General features: G+C 37.0%; 1 long non-coding RNA gene across 1 annotated transcript in view; it reads right to left on the reverse strand.

The window, feature by feature from the left end:
- The window catches only part of LOC307192879, a 229727-nt gene that overhangs the window by 144405 nt on the left and 62477 nt on the right, over positions 1 to 22845 (reverse strand). The gene's annotated exons all lie outside the window — the stretch shown is intronic.

The raw sequence follows: 22845 nt of genomic DNA on the forward strand, positions 1-22845 counted from the left end.
TCTTTTGTATCTGCTAAGACATGTGGGGGACTTTGTAGCTTCTGCTTAAGATGTAGAAAGCTGGAAAGGCTTTGCTCCCAAGATTATAAGACATAGATAATTTATAAAAAGACACAACTTATTTTAATCCATCAGAGTTGGAATTACAGGGCAAAGAACTAACTTAAAATCTAATGAAAGATGCCACCTCCAAGGAGAGAGAGAGAGAACAAACACTTTCTTATCTGGGTCAGATTCCAAACAACATACATCAACAGATTAATTTAGCTGAATTTTCTAGTGAATTGATAAAGGCTAAGTGTGGACTAGTGTGAGAAACCAGCATCTCTGGGAGCTGCTCACTCAGGTGATTTACGCCCACAGACCAAATTGGAAGATCATGAATGAGAATGGTGGCAGAGTGAGTCTCCAGAAAGGCTCCATTGTTATGCAGGCCTGGAAGAGGGGAACAGTACTAATATGGACTGAACTGTGTCCCTCCAAATTTCATGTATTGAAGCTCTAACCTCCAATGTGATGGCATTTGGAGATGAAGTCTATGGGAGTAATTAGGTTTAGATCACGTCATTAGGGAGGGGCCCCTATAATGGGATCTGTGTCTTTATAAGAAGAGATACCAGAGATTTGCTGTTGCAAGAAGGTGGCGATCACCAAGCCAGGAAAAGGGCCCTCAAGAACCCAACCATACTGGAACCCTGTTCTTGGATTTCAAGCCTCTAGAACTGTGAAAAAATAAATTTCAGTTAAGCCAGGGAGTCTATGATATTTTGTTATGGTATCAGACTACAAGAAAGGCATGAAACCCCACCCAGATCCTTCTACCTTATCATCCCTACAGAACAAAAAACTTAAGCTGCATGTGAAAAGGCAGAAATCCTGCTACCTAACATCAAGGGTGAAGACCATTGCATCTGGGGACACAGAATTTTTAAAAATCCTTTATCCCTAGATAAAGGGTCAGGAATATGTCCTGGGCCCACACAATCAGAGATCCCCTATTGCTGGGGGCAGTGCAGTATCACTGAGAGGGCCCCACTACTCAGCCTCAGGGACACAGTACCTGGATAAGACTGATGGTTAAACACAATAAGAGAATATTCCTTTCCTCCTTTTCCCAGGCTACCAAGTGTGAGGTAACAAATATGACTGGGAGGGAAGACATGGGGAGAGACCTTCTCCAAGGCACAGGTGCAAAAGAAAGATCTAAAGCAGAAACTGAACAGTGAGAAAACCCTCTGGCAGACCAGTCCTACATGAATTATAGTTATTTAATGCTAGAGGAATCTGAAACCTGGGTACTTAACTAAGGCTTACAACGGTAAAAACTAAATCCACCTTAATTCCTGTTGAGATTGATTCAAACTATTATACTAAAAACCTAGCCTTCCCACTGCTCTCAAAAAAGATGTGTGCCCATTCCAGTCATACATGTTGATTACTTCCATCTCTGTTTTTCTACACAATATGCCAGCTTTCAATGAAAAATTATGAAATAAAGAAGAAAAAAATTACACTGTCAAGAAACAAAGTAATCAACAGAATCAAACTCAGATATGACACGGTTGTTGGAAACAGAAGAAATTTTAAATAATTATGATTAATATGTTAAAGTATCTAGTAGAAAAGTGGGCCAGCATGCCAGTTCAGATGAACTTCAGCAGAGAGTTGAAAATCATAAGAAAGAAAATAACAGAAATGCTAGAAATGAAGAAATTACAATATTGATGTTTTCAGTGAAATAAACAGTAGATTCAACACAACTACAGAAGGAATTAATAAACTTCAAGGCTGATAAATAAAAATGGCACAAACTAAAAGACAAACAAAAAAATGAACAAAAAATGAAGCATCTACGAGATATGGGACAATATCAAATGGCCCAATGTATGTCTATGTGAAATCCCTGAAGGAGAATCAAGGAAGAATATGGCATAATAATAAATATTTGAAAAGATAATGAAAAGTCTTCTCAAAATTTATTATAAAAAACACTAAACCACATATCCACGAGGCTCAGAGAATAATAGGCAGGATAAATTAAAAATAAAAAGGAAAGGAGAGATTCAGGCTGTTGAAAATTATAGATAAAAAGAAACAAGAATAACAAAGATAAGTTTTTTTTGTGTGTGTGAGAAAGTTGGCAAAGAGAATACAGTGGAGTTATATCTTCAGTTGTCGGAAGAAATTACCTGCCAACCTAGAATTCTATATCTAGTGAAATTATCTTCCAAATGGGATATAAAGATCTTCCCAGGCAAATATAAAGAGAAGACTTATTACCATTAGAACTGCTCTAAAGAAAATGTTAAAGAAAGTTCTTCAGGCAGAAAAGATATGATAGCAGACAAAAACCTGAAGCTGCAAAAAGCAATAAAGAGGCATGGAAAGGACATAAATAATGATAAATATAAAGTTCATATTTTTCTTACTTTTATTTGCTGTAAATGATAACTAACTTCTAAAACAAAAGTAGTACCAATGCAGTTTGGCTTTCTTGTATATGTTCAAGTAAAATGAATGACAAAAATAGCACTAAGGGTATGAAGCAATCTTTTATTGCAAGGTCAGTATCCTGTAAGTGAAGTAATATAATATTATTTTAAGGTAGATTGTGATTAGTTAATGATGCATATTATAAACACTGGTTAAATCACTAAAAACATTTCTCAAAGATTTAAAATACATAAACCAACAATGGAGATAAAATGGAATCAAAAAAATAATAAAAGAAAAAGGAGCAGGAAGAAAAGAAAAAAGTGATGCAATAGAACAAAAAGAAAGTATCTAGTAAGATGATTTATTTTATTACAGTGATAGCACTAATGACTTTAAATGTAAATGGCCTAAACACACCAATTAAAGGCATAGATTGTCATGTTGAATAAAGAAAAACAGCAACAACTATATGCTGTCCAGAAGAAAATCAGTTTATGTAAAAATATACATATATGTGAAATATAGATATAGAAAAGTAGAAAGTAAAAGGATGGAAAACTATAAGACCATGCAGACATGAATCAAAGGAGTGTTGAAGTGGTGGCTATATTAGTATCAACTAAAGTACATCTCAGAACAAGGAATATTACTAGGGATAAAGAGGGATATTACATAATGATAAAAAGGTCAAGTAGCAAGAGAACATGAATATCATAACTGTATATGCATCTAACAATACAGCTTCAAAACAGTTAAAATTTTATAGAATTAAATTAGTAATAGTCAGATCCACAATAATATCTGCAGCTTCCAACACTCCTTCTTTAGTAATCATTAAAATAAGTAGACAGAAAATTAGTGAGGATAAAGAAGACCCTAACAATGACAACCAGTTTGACCTAATTGTCACTTATGGGGAGAGTTCACCTAATAATAGAATACTTTTTGTTTGAAGTACTCATGAACTATTGATCAAGATATATATTTGGCCTAACCAAGACTTTTTAAAAATAAAAGAGTTTAACTTATACAAAGTTTATTCTCTTACTAGAATATAATTAAAATAAAAATGAACAACAGGAAGATGTTTGGAGAAAATACCAAATATTTTAAAGTTAGAAAAAAATTTAAAGCCCAGAGATCTAAGGGAAAATCATAATGAAGTTAAAAAATTTTAATTGAATGAAAAGTAAACACAGCATATGTAGAGAACAGTTTAAGCAGTGCTTATAAGAAAATATATAGCACTAAATGTTCATATTAGAAGAGAAGAAGACTCAAATCAAAGATGTAAGCAGCACATTAACAAACTTGAAAATGGAGTGTTTTAAACCCAATGGAAGTGGAAGGGAAAAAAAAATTAATGAAGATTAGGGCTTCCCTGGTGGCGCAGTGGTTGAGAGTCCGCCTGCTGATGCAGGGGACACGGGTTCATGTCCCGGTCCAGGAAGATCCCACATGCCGCGGAGCGGCTGGGCCCGTGAGCCATGGCCGCTGAGCCTGCGCATCCGGAGCCTGTGCTCCGCAACGGGAGAGGCCACAACAGTGAGAGGCCCGCGTACAGCAAAAAAAAAAAGAAAAAAATATTAATGAAGATTAGAGCAGAAATCGATGAAACTAAATAGGAAAATCAAGAAAAAAGAATAAAATTTAAAGTTTGTTCTTTGAAAAAATAAATAAAAATAATAAACCTATAGTTAGAATTAACAAGAAATAAAGCAATAAGACAAAAATCACGAACATATGGAATAAAGGAAGGGTTATTACTTCAGACCATAGAGTAATTGAAAGACTAATAAGGAAATGTTATGAACAACTCTATGTTCATAAATTCAACAATTTAGATTAAATAGACAATACGCAGCATCCATTCATGATGAATGTCTCAGCAAAACAGGAATAGAATGAACCTTTTAACCTGATAAAAAGAATCTATGAAAAAGCTACAAGTAACATCATACTTTAATGGCAAAAGATTGAATGCTTTATCCTAAGATTAGAAACAAAGCATTAGTTGTTTATTCACCCCATGACCATTCACCATTATACTGATGTTCTTAGTTGATAAAAAAAATTATATGGTTTTGCAGTGAAGAAATAAAACTGTAATTGGGGCCGACAAAACTTTCTTCATACATAATCTCAAAGGATTCAAAATAAAACTATTCTAACAAATAAAGGAGTTTAGGGAGTTCACAACATACACAGCTAATATACAAAAATCAACTATTTTCCAGATGCAAGATGATTTGAACAGATGCAAGCAATGAAAAATTGGATACTGAATACAAAATCAGTACCATTTACAAAAGCACAAAAATATCAAATAAACATAATTAACAAATAAGTACTTTATGTGCAAGTTCTATATTCTGAAATATACAAAACATTTATGAAAGAAATCAAAGTAGTCTCAAAATGGAGAACTATATCATGTTCACAGATTGGAAGACCAAGTATAATTAAGAAGTCAGTTCTTCCCAAACTGATTTATAGATTCAACATAATCCCAATAAAAATTCCAGCAGAATATTTTGTAGAAATTGACAAGCTGGAAAGGCAAAGAACACTAAATTTTGAGGAAAAAGTCAGAGGATTCACAGTACCTAATCTTAAGACTTATAAAGCCACAGTAATCAAGACAGAATAATATTGGAAAAAGTATAGACAAATAAATCCATGGGACAGAAGACAGAGCACAGAAACAGACCCAAGCATAGCTGGTCAACTGATCTTCAAGAATGTGTCAAGGAAATTTAATGAAGGAAGAATATTCTTTGCAACAGATGGTGCTGGAAAATTTTTATATATATGCAAAATAAAAAAGAATTGCAACACGTAAGTCAAAACTTATATAAAACTGATTTAAGATTGGATCAAAGACCTAAGAGTAAAATGTAAAAATATAGAACTTCTAGATAAAAACACTGGAGAATATTTGTGACCCTGGATCATACAAAGATTTTTTAGATACAACACCAAAAGCATGATCTATTAAAAATTTGATAAATTATTTTTATCTAAATTAAGAATTTCTTCTTAAAGAATTTCTTCTTAAAGAATTTCTTCTTAAACATTGTAAATAGAATGAGAAACAAGCACATACTGAGAGAAGATATGTGCAAATCGCATATGTAATGATGAACTTGTATCCAGAAGATTATAAAGAACTCTAACAACTCAGTAATAAGAAAACAAATAATCCAATAAAAATGGACCAAAGATTTGAACAGAGTTTGTATCAGAGCTATAGGGATGGTAAATAAGCACATGAAAACAATGATTAACATAATTTTTCATTAGATAAATTCAAATTGAAGCCATAATGGGAAGCCACTATGCTCCCACTGGGATTTTAGCTAAAATTAAAAGATGAATAATACCAAGGATGTGGAGCAACTGAAACTCTTACACATCACTGGTGAGAATAAAAAAAATGCTGTAGTAGTTTCTAGTAAACTTTGTTGCGGCGCGCGGGCTTCTTCTCTAGTGGGCTTCTCTCTAGTTGCGGTGTGAGGGTTTTCTCTCTCTAGTTGTGGGGCGCAGGCTCTGTAGTTTGTGGCACGTGGGCTCTCTCAATGAGGCGCACGAGCTTAGTAGTTGTGGAGCACGGGCTTAGTTACCCCTCAGCATGGCACGTGGGATCTTAGTTCCCCGACCAGGGATTGAACCTGTGTCCCCTGCATTGGAAGGCAGATTCTTTACCACTGGACCACCAGGGAAGTCTTTTTTTTTTTTTTTTTTTTTTTTAATTTTCTAGTAAACTTCACATACAGTTTGGGAAAGACCTTGTAATCACTCTTCTAGGTGTTTTCCAAGTGAAATGAAAGCTATGTTCACACAAAAACTTGTCAGTGAATGTTTAGACTGATTTTATTCATAATTGTCACAAAGTGGAAATAGTCACTATGTCACTCAACTGTATGTCATTCATACAATGGAATGAAACAGCAATAATAAAAAGGAACAAACAACTGATATATGCAATAAGACAGATGAACCTAAAATGCATCCTTTTAAGTGGAGGAAGGCACATGTAAAAGACTATGTACTATATGTTTTATATGATCTTTAGGAGAAAACAAAATTAAAGGGAGAAAAGAACAGATCAGGGGGAAACATGAGCTGTTGGTCTGAGCAGGGCTACAAATGACTGAGGATGGGTGGGGCTGGTATTCTGGAGTAATTGAGCTGTTCTACATCTTCACGGAGCTGGTGATTCCATGATTATGTTTTTATCAAAATCTTTCAAACTATACTCATCAAAGAGCAGATTTTACTGTATCTAAATCATATGTTAAATTTTAAAAAATGAAAAAAAAAAGTTTGCCATTACACAGCACAAAATAGGTGTTCTATATCATAGCTGACTGAATTGTTTATATGTTTGCATCTGACAAATCATGGAACCACCTTAATGAATAGTACAGGCTTTACTGTATCTATATAATTTCCTTCAGTGTACTAAAAGTAATAGCTATTTATTCATTAATGTTCACTATGGGAAGGAATGTATCCACCTAAGCACTTAATTATCAGTTACTTTGTTAGGTGTTGGGATATAAAGGTAAGCAAAAGAGATACACTTCATATTACCCCTGCAGTGAGAATCTCTCAGTGGCGTAAGTTGTTAGTCAAAGAATCATGAAAATAAATGTAAATGACTACAAGTTCTATGATGATACGGTGACTTGGTATTGACCGAGTTTATAAATAGTGGGGACTTAACCTATTATGGAGGATTAGAGAAGGCACCCCTGAAGAAGTCAGGTTTGAACTGAGTGATGGGAACAGCATAATTGAATAACATGCAGTATTATAAACTCTAGAGAACCTGATGATGAACTGCGTATGGAATGAAAGACAGAAAGTCTTTCCAGATGATTTACTGGTTTTCTCTTGCCAAATCAGAGGGCTCTTGGTGCCACTCACCAGAACACCGGTCACTTGGTGGAAGCCCATCTTTGTCAGGAAAGATCATGGCTTCATTAATCTATACATTCATGACAAAATGGTTATTGAGCACCATATACCAGAAACTGTATGATAAACAAGACAAAATTCTTATTCTAAGAGGACTTCCCTCAGATTTGATTACCTCCCCCTTATTTTCCAAATAAATGTCATTTAAACCCATGATTAAATTACTGTATGGTAATAAATTTGTATCCAAAGTAGACCCGCTTCCCTTAAAAAAATGTATAATTTACTGCAGTTCTACAAAATGTAAGAGAACCATCCTTTTCAGCTTTGTTTGAACAATTGTGTGACCTAAATAATGCCTTATGTACAGCCTAATTCAACTGGGTCTGGATCAACTTCAGTGAAACTGGAACATAATTGCATGGTGGTTTCATTTATTTAAGCACATACAATACTTGTTATTATTCAACAGGGGCTGAAGTTTTAATCCATAATATATTACATATATTTAAGAATCCTATTTGTAGACAAGTTCAGATTGATGACTTATAGAATAATACAGAAGTAACAAGCCATGTTTTTTCCATCCATCTGCTTCTTCAGCCCAGTCTTTGGTACTCCTTTCAACCACGTGACCTCAGACAGTCAACTTTGGGAAGCAACTACAACTGGAGGTGTGTCTTCTCTTATTGCCTCATATGTCACCTTACTCATCTTCAGTTGAAAACAAGGAGAGATATAGATCTATAGAGATAGATACAGAGATGGAGATAGGTATATATGAAAAGCTTATATATATGTATAATATTACACACCGAGGGACTGATATTAATTAGAAAGATTGCACTATTATACATAAGTAAGTCACCTTTTATCTGGAGGGTGATGGGAGAAAGGGAAAAGAGGGGGGAAATGTCACCTCTAAGCTTTACTGATTGCATGCCTCTGAATTTTATATTATCTCTGAAGTTCTCTCCTACTCTGACTTACTTTCCAGCTACCAGCCCACTGTAGTATGCTGCTCCCCAAACCTAAGACCAGGATATGGGCCATTTCCTTGTTTAGCTCTTTATAAATAACTATGTCTCTAGAGAAAACTAGACTTTGTAAAACAGTTAGTAGGCACCCAGTTGTTGCTGAGTACAATTATAGGCACTACCACACAGACACTCAAAATGTGACCACCAACACACACCAGCAGGGTCTCTCGAAATGCCGGCACAACCAAATCCTTGACTCTCACCTCACCTGTACTTACACAGATCTCCTGCCTCAGATCTCCTACGGTCTTCATGACACTATAGTGCCTGATCACAAAGCACACTAAGGGAAACGGCAGGATGAGTCTGGCACAGGTAACAGGCCGGGGGCTTTTGCCAGGACAACTGAGTTAATTCTTCCTTTGAAATGAGTGGAAGAAGAAGAGATGTGACTTGATCTATGAGTCATATATTCTTGTACTTTCTTTAAACTCCTGTAGCAATGGCTAGCATTACTTATGAAGGTTATTCCTATTCCAAAATTATACCACTTCATGCCAGTAACCTTTATCGTCATCATCACAGCGATCATGTATTAGCCAAACTTATCAAGATCCTGACTCAAATAAGCTAAGGGGAAAAAACCTCCACGTAACATTCACAAGACAATTTGAAAATCTGAACACTGACTAGATATTTGACAATAAGAATTATTACTATTTCGGGGTGTGATAATATTCTATGGTTATAAGAGAATCCTTATCTTTTAGAGATACACATTGAACTATTTAAAGATAAAAAGTAATGTCTAGGATTTGTTTCAAAGTAATACAGGAGGTAGAAATGGATGCAGATTCGAACAAAACAAGGTTGGCCATACATTTTTAATCATTGAAGCTGCATGATAGGTTCACAGGCATACATTATACTATTCTTTATACAGATTTGAATTTTTCTTCTTAATAAAATGTGAAAATGATCATAATTACCTTTTATTCAGCATTTATTTGATGTCACTAACTTTAAGTATATGATTTCGTTTAATCCTGATGGTGAGGTAACTGGTACTTATTATTAGTCCCATGTAATACGTGGGATTGCTAGAGTCAAATGAGTTGAGGGCTTCCCCGGTGGCGCAGTGGTTGAGAGTCCGCCTGCCGATGCAGGGGACACGGGTTCGTGCCCCGGTCCGGGAAGATCCCACATGCCGCGGAGCGGCTGGGCCCGTGAGCCATGGCCGCTGAGCCTGTGCGTCCGGAGCCTGTGCTCCGCAGCGGGAGAGGCCACAACAGTGAGAGGCCTGCGTACCGCAAAACAAAAACAAAAACAAATGAGTTGAGGTGCAAATCTGGCAAAAGGTAGTGGCTCAAGGCTCATTTGATTGCAAAGCCTGCATTTCTTCTCCTACATGGGACCAAATAATCCCAGGCCCTTTTCTTCGGAGCAGTAACAGTTTTTCTCCTATTCATACACATTGGCATCGCCCCCTTTGGTTTGCATTCACAGACACTATTTACCTGACTGATGATATTTTCAGATATGTCTCTTAAAACTTCTGCAATTATAAAATGCCAGAGCAGCTAGTTGGATTAGCAAGTATAATCAAATTATTAGCTAGAACTGCTGGCTTCGTCTTCTCATTTTCTTTTATGCAACAAAGGAATAACGCTCTGTGTTCTGCAGACATAGATTCTGACAAGTAAGCCTGAGAAGTCTGATTAAAAGTGCAGATTTCCAGGCTGTTTTCAGCAGCTGATGCATTTCTTAAGCGTTTATGAATATATTTGTTTAGAAAGACGGTTTGTTTACGTGTCGCTCAAGTCAGGACATAATGGCAAAATCACTGTATCATCTCTTAATACCTGTTCCTCTGAACCATCCAGTTCCCACAGAAGCCATTCGAGAAACATTAACTACTCCCTCAAGGGAGAGTTAGAGAGGAACCTGCACTTACAGGTCATTAGTTACCTTCTGCATTGCATTACCTCAGTTATTTTTAGATAATCTCACTAATCTGGTATTCAGGGTAATTTCTAAATAATTTAGTCCCTGATGTATTTGGATTTCCAAATTCAGACCCTTAAGAAAGTACACAGGGAAATCTCAGAAAACAGAAAATTTATGACTCGTGCCAAAGAATTTCCCATTTTGAAATACAGGGTAGTTAATCTAGTGCAGATCTTTTTTTTTTTTTTCTTCCCCCTGTTTGTTTGAGCCAGCAAAATAATTTAACATTTCTTTATATTTAATTCTCAGACTTTTTCACTAATTAAAAAAATAAAGCCCCTGTATGGGCTTCTTAAAGGCAAGTTTTGACTGCTTTCCATTGTCTGGGTCAGCCTACGAAAACGTGTCTTCCTAGGAACCAGGAAGATGGAAAACTGAACTGTGCTCCAGGCAGAAGAGGGAACCTTGATCTTTACAATCTCCAACTTTGGGCAACAGAAAATGGGGATGGCTTCTCCTCTTGTCATCGTGGGATTTCCATCACAGGGTCTTGAGGAAGGAGAATCAAGAATGGGTCAACGTTCCCACATGCCCAGAGGCCCCTAGTGCTCGACCACCTGAACAATTCCTTTGGGACTTGTACAAACAAATGGCAAAACACTTGTTTAGGGGACTGTCTGAGAGAATGTCTGGTTTATTTGATTACATTCTTGATTATTGCCATTCATGCTTCTTCTTATTCTTGAATAAAACTCTACGTGTGATTTAGCTCCCTTTTTCCTTGTGAAGTAAAATACAGGTTTTTCAGATTAACTTTACCAATAATCGAGAGTCTCCAGTTGCCCATGTTCACTAAAAAAATAATAAATCCAAAAAATAAAAAAGTGTAACTCTTTAATCTCTTAAACCATCTTCCACGCCAGTCCTGCTTTTTTCTTAATACAGCATCTGTAACTTCACAAATTATTTCTCTTTAGAAATGCAACTTGCAGGCATACAGTCATGAGATTTAATCTGCTGAATAGACATAGGGTCAGAAGCTAGGATATGTCAATGCAATCTAATGGTGAATGAGTGGGTTAGAAACGGTTTTTCTTAGCTTGGGTTCCCCCGCCACTCACCCCTTTCCCTCTCCACCCACACCCTTTACGAAAACAATGCATAAGACTAGAGTCTGGGTAAAGGTAATTTATTTGTAAAGTGATTTCAGGAGATAAAAGTGAAACCCGAAAGGAGTGAAGCAGGGAAGAAAGGAGGAAATCAAACGCAAGGTTGTGTTAACCGCGCCCTTTTATTTTCTGTATTTCTGACGTTTTTGACATCTGCCTCTCCGAGGGTTAGCCAATTTCTAGAGATGGTAAGTGACTCTCCTGGGAATATGTTTTTATATGCAAGCCACTCACACATCCCCAACTGCCTCACTTATCAGGCTCTTACACTCAAGGTCACTAATCACCTGCCCTGATCACCCCAGGGTCAGGTATCAGACAACTACACCCTGTAGCCTTGACATCCTGGAACCTACTGAAATCATTCAAACTCGCCAATCCTAAATCTGCTTAGCCTGCCTACCCTACCTCACCCATTCTTTCCTGCAAAAACCACAATAAAAACTCTCACCCACATTTCCCCCTGCTCCCTGGCTCTGGCCTCCTGACTGACCCTGGTGCTTCCCTGTGTGGCCCTGCATGGAATGAGAAGGGCAGCAAATGATCTTTTCCATGGCAGTCATCTCCAGATCTGTTGGCCTCATCATACATGAATAATAATAAAACCAACATTTTAAGACAAAGGGTATGTTACCTAAATGGCTATTCTGTATGGACAACTGGGTCTCAAATCCATCAGGACCTTTAAGAAGTTATGTAGAATGTGTCTGCTGGGGACTGGGGGAGGGGGGGGCATTTATTCACTGCCTGCATGTTGCATTTCTAAAGAGAAATGATTTGTGAAGGTACAGATGCTATATTAAGAAAAAAAGCAAGACTGGCCTGGAAGATGGTTTAAGAGATTAAAGCATTGTGATTTATTTATTTTAGGGGATTCATTATTATTTTTTTTAATGAACATGGGCAACTGGAGACTCTTGAGTATTGGCAAAGTTAAATTTAAAAGCCTGAATTTTACTTCACAAGGAAAAGGGGAGCTAAATCACATGGAGAGTTTTATTCAAGAATAAGAAGAGGCATGAAAGGCAATAATCAAGAATGTAATCAAATAAACCAGACATTCTCTCAGACAGTCCCCTAAACAAGTGTTTTGCCATTTGTTTGTATCAAGTCCCAAAGGAATTGTTCAGGTGGTTGAGCACTATACCTCAGGACTCACATGTGTGAGTGCTAAGTGGGTTTCCATAGGCATTTCCCACCCTGGCTTCAGAGCAGCTGCAAGGTAGAAAGCTGGAAGGATACAGTGCAGCTGAGGCAAGATGCTGCCAGGTTACACCTGCACAAAGCCAGTTTCTGTAGCAGAGGCTTGAATAAAAGATGGGTCCCATCCCATACACACTTCAGGGGTTCCTCTGTCCTTCATTCAGTCAAAGCCCTCACTGTTTATTCAGTAGCAGACTGCAATCTCTATAGAAGGTTTAGGGTTTTGGAAAAAGCTGCAGTCCCCTGAGCTGCAACTTGTCCCAAAACAGTAATTTATATGCATCATGCCCTTCCTCCACCATCTGATTTCCCTTACTCTCTCTCCATTTTCACCTGGTTTAGGATGCTTGCCTGGTGGAGGGACTCAAACCCTAGTCTCTGAGGGACTGAGCCATCATTTATCTTTCATGTTTTGTTATTATGATTGCTGCAATTGCCTATATTCAATTATCACCAGATATAAACTGCCCAAGGCTGCCTCAGTGAATCTCTGGGGTTCCACATGTACTCTCCCCTGTCCCCATTATGTAGCAGCAACCTGAGTTTTTCATGGTAGTCATGCTCAATTACCTGAACAATCTAGTAACTCTTCTTTGCCTGTTGACCCAATGGCATGAGAAGCAACATGTGACCAGGTGGTAGTACAGCTTTTAAGACCATGAAAGCCATACTGTGTGCCCTAGTGGAAGTGATTTCCCTGAAGACCAGATCATCTCATCTAGTATGGCAGAGCCTACATGGTCAGAGATGAGAAGGATTTCCACCATTATTGGAAATGATGGTGACAAAGGCTAGTCGGCTTCACCCTTTGGTTCCAGGACCCATATGCTTTAGCAACTGGCATCCTCTAGCAATCAGCACCATGTGTCAGCTGTGGGCTCAACATGCATACCCCATCCTGGAGCCAAGACCCAAACTCCAGAGTTTGGCTCCTAGGCAGACATCCCAGTTAAGCCTTTAACTGGCCATTCCACTATTCTGTTATACACCTGATGTATTATATGATAGGGCCAGTGGCTATTGTGTAATGTCTAGTAATGCAGTTCCTTAGTAAAGGATGCTTTATTTAAGATGATATTGCAAGGGACACTGTGCTGGGAAATCAGGCATTTTGTAAGTCTGTGGATAGTAAGGCAATCCCATATTCAGAGCTGCTATCAATTCCAATAAGGACAATTCACTGCCCTCCCAGGGTGGTAGGGTTCCATTACTGTCAACCTCTATCAAGTGGCTACATCTTTTCTCCAAGGGAAGCTGTCATTTAGAAGGCTGAGCATCAGTCTCTGTTAGCAGGTTTCTCATTCAGCTGCGGTTCAAGCTAGATCATGATGGGCAAGGGGGTGCCCATGTTGCTAACTACATGTATAACGTCCCTCCCTGCCTACATGGTTACTTATCTGATAAGCTTTTTGTTCACGCACTGCAGTAGCTGACATCATATGTTGTGTTGAGTGCCTCCTCTTTTAAAATTCTTTCTAGACATTGTAATGGGGGCAGAGTCGGCTTTAAATCCCTCCTACTGGTCCATCCACATGACTTCCCTAAAATTCTTTGTGTCCATTCATACAGTTTTGTTCTTTCCAATCCCATGATCAACCAGCCAAGACATCTGTGCTGCCCAGAGTTCATATATATCTATACCACTGTCATTTCTCTCTCCATTTAAACTGAAAGACTGAGTACATTTCCTTCCGCTCTGCCCACTGGAGAATTTCCTTTCATCTCCATCTACTAGGTCCATTCCAAGTGTGACAGCACATGGAAGCAATCATTTTATTTGACAAGCATGTGATTAACAAAGCTGGTCTATCCTTAAAACAGGCCTGAGATGTTTCCTTCGTGGTCAATAGCTTCCAGTGAGGAAATAAGTCTGAATTGAGCAAGAGGCATCATTTTAAAAAGATAGATGCTGTGGAAGTCTGAACCACCAGTCCTGTGGTTTTCTTTTACTTTCTGGATTTATCTCAACCTGATCTTAAATGACTCTTTCCACTGTACAATGGATTGCTGTGGTGCCTGATTCAGTGTGTAGGATAGTATCCAACTCATGACAGGAAGCTCTGATCGCATAGTTGATGCCCCGTGATGAGATACTTAGTGTCTACTAGAATCTAGTAGCATAACTGAAACAGTTTTTCACTAATGACGTGAGTCTTTTCCATATGTATAGTATACTTCAATAAAAGACTTGGAAAAAATCAAAGATGCCCCACTAAGTGCTGTGCCTCTTTCTTAGTGGTAGATACAAGGAGGAACAATTGGTCCTTTACCTTAGAGGAGATTTCTTAGCATACCTTCCAGACTATTTGTATTAGTCTGCTGGGGCTACCGTAATAAAATACCATAGGTTGAGTGGCTTAAACAACAGAAACTTACTTTTTCACAGTTCTGGAAGGTAGAAGTCTATGGTCAAGGTGCATGTTCCAGCCAATTAAGTTTTTGTTGAGAACCCTCTTCCTGGCTTGCAGACGGCCACCTTCCTGCTATGTCCTCATGGCTATTTCTCGGTCCTTGAATGTGGAGGAAGAGAGAGCGGGCTCTCTCACGTCTCCTTCTATGAGGACATTAATCCTATCAGATCAGGGCCCCACTCTTAGGACCTCATTTAACCTGAGGGCAACGGAGACTCAATCCCACTGGGTTCCTCTGACAAACTGTACAGAATGATCCTCGGCCCTGTGCTCCTAAGGGATGGAAGGGAGGGCCAGTCATCTTCCTGATCCTTTTCCTGCTGCTCGAGATTGCTCCATGGGCCATTAGCTCTCCATCACCTCCGGTTGTGCATGCATGATTTTAGTGAGTTTCTGCATGAAACATCAGAGGAGCCTTGGTGTAGAAAGCAAGACATACAACTGAGGTGGGTGATAAAATGCTAACTGCCGTAGCAGTAGCTGGAGTAAAAAATAAGTCAAGAGGATGAAAAGTGATATTTGATCCATTAGCAACGTTATGTTTTATATTTACATGTACATTTATTAAGGGGCATTTATGCTAATCAACAAAAAATCTTTTTACAGATTCTTTCAAGGATCTGTATTTTCAACTCTTCATCAGAGTCAGTACTGCTAATTTGTGAAAAATAACTGTATGTACTGGTATGTGTACACAAGTGTATAGGTCAGATTGCTATTCTACCATTTGAAGTCAATAGGAATAGAATCACAAAATATTAAACCTTGAATCTAGCATATCCACTTATTCAACAAATGAGGAAATTCAAGTTCGTACAGGTTAGGCTGTTGCCATGTAATTACATATTAAATTACCATCATGTCCAGGAACATGACCCTGACCAATTGGCTGCTCACATCATCTTTCTTTAACTATTCTGTGTCATGCTTTTTTTTTTTTTTTTTTTGCTGTACATGGGCCTCTCACTGTTGTGGCCTCTCCCATTGCGGAGCATAGGCTCCGGACGCACAGGCTCAGCGGCCATGGCTCACGGGCCCAGCCGCTCCGCGGCATGTGGGATCTTCCCGGACCGGGGCACGAACCCGTGTGCCCTGCATCGGCAGGCGGACTCTCAACCACTGCGCCACCAGGGAAACCCTATGTCATCTTTTATATACAGGGTAGAATTGTATGATCACAGATAGCAACGCTGACATTGCTTAACCGTCACTTGCAAATAGTAATATGAGATCGGTGAGTTTCTCAATAACACAATTCTTATTGAATTTGCTGAGAAGATTTCTCTGGGGTACTGGCAAGGGGAACTTGGGGAATAGGCAAATATATATGAACAGCTGTTCCTACCAGAAAAAAATTCAGAGAAATCTAAATTCATTCTATCTTAAGATTAAATCTTTTTCTTCAAGGCTGTATAAACTAAATATTCATGATGAGATGAATAATTCCAATGAGATTTCTACTACCAACCTAGGTATGTTGTTAATATGTCGGGGTAATAATCATGTGGATTTATTTGTTATGAGCAAGAACTTATCAGAAATATGTATAATACACTTTATCCTCTTTGATAATTACTCATGTAATTTTCCTACTTGTATCCATCCTTTGCTGCACTGATGTGCACTCATTTCACACACTGTCTTAACATTGAATATTTATGTATTTCCTATCTCTGCTATTCCAATTGTTCTTCCCTGAAACACAGACTCTGTTCTTACAGCTTATGACAAAATTTTATTATGTATCTGTGCTATAATAAAGAATATATCTGGTTTTTGTCCCCATTCCTGACACAGAGCTTCAAGAAACTTCTGGAATTTCCTGAGTGATAGAAATGTCTTTTTTATAATAAGCTTTTTTCAACCATACCTGAGTTAATGCTAATGAAGCGGTTCCTGGTGGGTCCTTACATAGTTTCAAGGGAGGAGCCGGCCATGCCAAAAAGACCAGCTTCCTGGTTACTGAACATATCAATGTACCTAGAGAGTGTTGCATCCTGACTCTATGAGACGGAAGCACCTGTGTTTGGGACCCTTTCAGATGTCCGTCTTATGTGTCTTTTCCATTTGGCTACTCTTGAGTTGTATCCATTATAGTGAAACTGTAATCATAAGTATCAATATAACACTTTCAAGTGAGTTCTGTGAGTCATTCTAGCATATTATCTAACCTGAAGAAGGAGTCATTTGGAACCCCTGAATTTGTAGCCAAGCTGGGCAGAAGTTCAGGTGGCTTAGGGATACCCACAGCTTGAAACTGCTATCTGAACTGGGGACAGTCTTGTGAGACTAAGCCTTTAACTTGTGATGCCTACACTAACTTCAGGTACTACCAGAATTGAATTGAATACTAGAATGCCCACTTGGTGTTACAGCATTAGTGTTGGAATGTAGTATCACTTTTTCTACAAATTATCTAGTCTGACATTATGGTGCTATTATCTTGAATCTAAGCCTTGTGGCTCTGAAATTACTTTACCTTCTTAGATATATTCAAAGCTAAGTTTTTCAGTATCGCTTCAGGATTGTTAGTTAGGGGAGAACTCGGTTTCAGGAAAAATCTGAAAGGAAACTGAGGTGCAAGAGGAGCTGATGTGCACTTGGGTCCGGCACGGTGCCAGCCTCCTAATCGTGCTACTGAGTGCCTCACTGTCCCTCCTTGTTCGCTCCCTTAATCCTGCCCCCATATCTGAAACTTGGACTTAAGATTTTACTCTGAGCAAGACAAGAACACACTGAAGGGGTGAGCAAAGAGGACCTGGAGCATGAGAGGTATAGTCTGAAGGCAGGTACTATTACTGCTCTTGCTAATGCTCTTTAACAATAAGTTTACCAACAGTCAGGTCAAGTGTGACTTTACCAAGAAATGCATTTTCTCTGGAGCTTTTGTAAATGCAAATGAAGATGAGTAAGTATAAGGACAGTCTTTAGATAATTTTTTCTTTCTAATTTATTATATATGTATATATATACACATATATATGTATATACATATATATTATTTTTTAGAACTCAGAGGTTTCTTAAGAGCCTTGTGGACTTTTCTGTCTTGGATAGCATAAAAAAATGCTAGAAGCAATCTTTAACATTCTAGTATTCTAATGAGAGATAGGCCTTATTGACTATTTTCTTCTATGGCCAATTGTCCTAATATTTCATGAGCTCAGAGGGCAGCAATCTCATTTTTCTCAAATTGTCTCACAATGTGTGAACGAAAGTCTTTTCAAATAAAGTAGATTCTCAACCTCACAAAAGTTGAACTTGTGGCCCACTGCTCTCATTATTCCTACTGAGAGATGTTTCTAATAAGAGGAAACAGATAATCTGAACTTTTGCCATTTTATTTCAAAGCTTCCAAATCTATTTCAATCAAATCTTTCAAAATAATGCCTCATAAAATTTGGTTTAATTACTTATGTCTTATAAACCACAAAACTGAAAATAAATTCATTTGTTTCATGAATATTTCATTGGTAACAGACAGTATCTAGATTTGGGTATTCCAGAGGAGTGCTTTACTAAGCTTTCTGTAGTCCCTATGTCACAAGAATTAAAATAGAAGAGCTTATGTTGAGCTGGAAAATCCCTATGCACAGAATGCGTCATGTCAAAGACTTCTGGAAGGTTCAACAAAGGAACTCAAAATCAGATTCAAAATAATCTAAAGTTACATTTTAACAATATACATTGTTCCCTTGTGCACTCTACAATGTAAGTTAAAAAATTCATCAAACTTCATTTACTCTAATGCAGGTAAAATTCATGTGGATAGCCATAAAAACATAAAGTTAATGAGAAATTATAAAATGCACTATATTTTAATACAAAATAGATTAGTTTAAAAAATGGAAGATTATTTATTGTATCCTGCTAACTATTTTTTTGTAGATTTTTTAAAGTGGCATGTAGTTGGTCAAAAATAAACTGAATTATATTAAAAAATAATAATAGATCATGAATATATTTGTCACTTAAAAATGGACATATCTCATCAGAAGATAAGTGTGAAATCATTGGTTGGGGGTGAGGGATGTAGGAAAAAGTGTTGACTGTTCTTGTATTCGAGTATCTAACTGGCCTATTTCTAAGTACACCATATCCCTCTCCAAGCATTTATGAGGTCCACTGGGAAACAAAGAAATATAATTCTAGTTAGCTTATTTACTTTTTGACAGCCTTAAGAACTTTATTTGAAATTTCCATCATGGAACACCCATTATTTGATTAGGAATGTATTGGCTAAGCAAACAGTTCTGTAAAAATAAATATAAATCTGATTATATTTGGTGGGTCTAAAAAAGCACTCAAATTCTTAGACTAAAACCTAATGTTTGGTTTTCTTTTTGTTTCTTTTTCTAGTATCAGTCCCCTAAGAACACTTGACTTGTATCTAGGATTTATATTGAGAGAGGAATTTCAATTCAATTCAAAAACCTCATAAATACCTCAGTGGAACAAGATATTTAATATTCTCCAAAAAATTTTATTTTTCCTTTATATAGAAAAATAAATTTGTTTCCCACTATCTGAAGGAGATACCCTAGACATTTTTCTGAAGTGGTGATGGATTTATACTGACTCAGAAGCATCAAATAATTTATATTTTGTCCACAGTGTTTCAAGTAGTATATTAGTTGCTGCTGGCACAAAGAGTAAGACAAAGGTCTTGCCCTCAAGAATGTCAAAATCTAGAGGAAGAAAAAGAAATGTTAAAATAAAAGAAAACAAAACGAAACCAAGAAAACTCTTAAGATTTGATATGATATGTGCAAAATATTGTACGAACTCAGAGGAAAAAAATGTTTACAATTATCTGAGGGTAACGGCAGAAAGTATTATTTAATCTGAGTTTTGAATGATGAGTATGAATTTGGCAGTGTTAGCCAGGAAGAGCAGATGACAGAGCATCATGTGCTTCAGGAAATTAAGCAGTTCATTCTTGAGGATAAAGGAGAGACAAAGAAACAGGGTAATCTCGTAAAATCATGTTAAGGAACTGGAACATAATATTTTGAGCAATTCAGTTTACATTAAAGAATGTGATACCCATTATAATGGGGATAGACCACAAAGAAGAAATAGTGGCAAAATGGGGTTCTGAAAAAAGATGCTAGAGCATTAAAATAAATAAATAAAGGATCCTAAAGAATCAAGGAAAGAGTAATTTTCAAAAATCAGAAGAAAATACAAGAATGAGAAAAAAATTATAATTCATTTGCTTGGTATTTCAAAGAAATGCAAAAGGTGGGAGCCAGGTAGAAATTACAGGCTGAGTCAGTTTTGGAGAAGTAAAATGAGGAGAGTGAAGTAATAAATGACTTCAAGGAAATATGAAATGTAAGAATAAATCTACAAAAGAAGGAATAAACTATAGAATTAATACTGTTGTGTATTAAATTAGGGATATGAAGGACAAATCTGTGAAAACCATCAAATACAGAGGAATGAAATGAAAATGAGGTGTAACATGATGACAGATATGCAGGATTACCAAAATATAACCTTAACGATAATAATAATGCCTAAATGTCTAAAAGGACCCAGTTTATATAAAAAGAAATAAGAAAATGGTAGAGATGGGATATGCCATTCTGTTCATTTTCCTTCATTCCTCACACTGATACTATAAATGGCTCATAGGAAAAAAAAAACAAGATTTAAAATTAACAACTAGGTGAATAGAACATAAGATATATGCCTTTAAGATGACTACAGAAAAAAAAAGGGATATTTATGTATAGCAAAACTATGGAAATGGAAACAAAAGCAAGGAAGCACAAAATCAGGAGAAAGATACAACAGAAGTGGAAAAGAATATAAATGATCTAGACTCGCCCACTTAAGAGACAAAAACTCTCAAAGTGTAACATTAAAAATAAAATCCATCTATGTTTGTTTATTTTCCCAAAAGAAGCATCAAAAAGCCAAATTCACTGACTTGAATGTAAATGACAGGGAAAAGTTCTACAGACAAATGTGAAATGAAATCTGGGTAAGTATAAGACAGAGTAAAATTTAAGGCAAAAATCATCAGCCAAAATAAATAGGCTCAAAATTAATTAAGCATAAATTGAAGATTAAGATACAGCTATTAGGATAATCTCTATACTTCCTTATATTAAAAAATCTAAAATAAGTTTGGGTGGTCTAGGTACTTATAATGTATTTTTAAAATATGAAATAGTTTCAGAAATACATTGAATTAAATGTTATTATAGTTAGAGATTTTTATAATACTATTACTAGTTTTTAAAAGATTGATTAGGTCAAGAATAAATATGCACAAAGAGGAATTCAATAATAAAATTTAAAATCTTGTTCGATAGGTATACTTCTTGAACTTTTCTGCCTATAGTGAAGATACTATCTTTTCAAGGATCCTTTTAATTTTTACAAAAAATGACTATATTATACCACAAAAACAATATTAATTTTTCTAAAAGAGTAGGGCTGGTAAAGATAATATTAATTTGTTCACCATATGTAATAAAATTAATACACAGGCAAGATAAAATATCTTTTTCATGTAAAACTAACCCCAGTCATTTAGGAATTTCAAAATCTTAAGTTATTTGAGTTAATAAGAAAACAGTAAGTAAAACTATATGTGAGCAATGTGATAAAGCCAGACAAGGTAGAAAACTTATAGATGTAAATGATCTTATTATTAAACAAGGCAGCATTAAACGAAACACCATAGGCTCTACCATCAAAGTAGATTCAAGGGCCTCCCTGGTGGTGCAGTGGTTGAAAGTCCACCTGCCGATGCAGGGGACACGGGTTCGTGCCCCGGTCTGGGAGGATCCCACGTGCCACGGAGCGGCTGGGCCCGTGAGCCATAGCTGCTGAGCCTGCACGTCCGGAGCCTGTGCTCCACAACGGGAGAGGCCACAACAGTGAGAGGCCCACGTACCACAAAAAAAAAAAAAAAAAATAGATTCAAAATCCAACAAGTTCTCACCATGACCTACAACCTCTGTACCACCTTTGTCCAAAACACCATGACACACGTGGGGATTATTAAAATAAGCCCCTCATTGGTATCCCTGTTTCCCTCTTTGACACGCTAGTACTATTCACAACACAAGCCAGAATGATCCTGTTAGGATATAAGGCAGATCATATCACATATCTGCCTAAAAGTCTTCAATGACTTTCCAACTTATTCAAATAAAAATAAAAATCTTTATGATGGCTTAAGAGGTCCTGGTAAGTTTATCCTTAACATTCCACTACTCTCTGCATGGCTCACCAGTCTCCTTGACCTCTTAGATTACTCTCCCTATCACTAAACTTGCTCCACAAACATGGCATCCTTGCTATTCCCTGAATTTCTCAGGAATACACTGCAGCCTCAGGGCTATCTAGAATACCACTTCTCCAAAAATTCATATGGCCAAGTCCTTCGATTCTCTTAAGTCTTGGGTCAAATGCCACTGATTCAATAAACCCTACACTATCCATCCTGTTGAAAATTGCAACACTCCTCACTATACCAGCCCCCACCCTAATTTTTGCTATAGCATATTTATATTCTAACATATTATATTGTACACTTATTGACTGATTGATTTTTAATTTTCTGCTTCCCTATACTAAAATGTAAACTGTGTGAAGGTAGGGATATTCAGATATTTTTCACATTCTTGTTTGATTTGTTTTGCTTTTACCTGTTATCTTTTTCGAGCATAAAATAGTGCTGCAGGGTTTCCCTGGTGGAGCAGTGGTTAAGAATCTGCCTACCAATGCAGGGGACACGGGTTCAAGCCCTGGTCC

This window comes from Stenella coeruleoalba (assembly GCF_951394435.1).
Source record: "Stenella coeruleoalba genome assembly, chromosome: 10".
Lineage (NCBI taxonomy): Eukaryota > Metazoa > Chordata > Mammalia > Artiodactyla > Delphinidae > Stenella > Stenella coeruleoalba.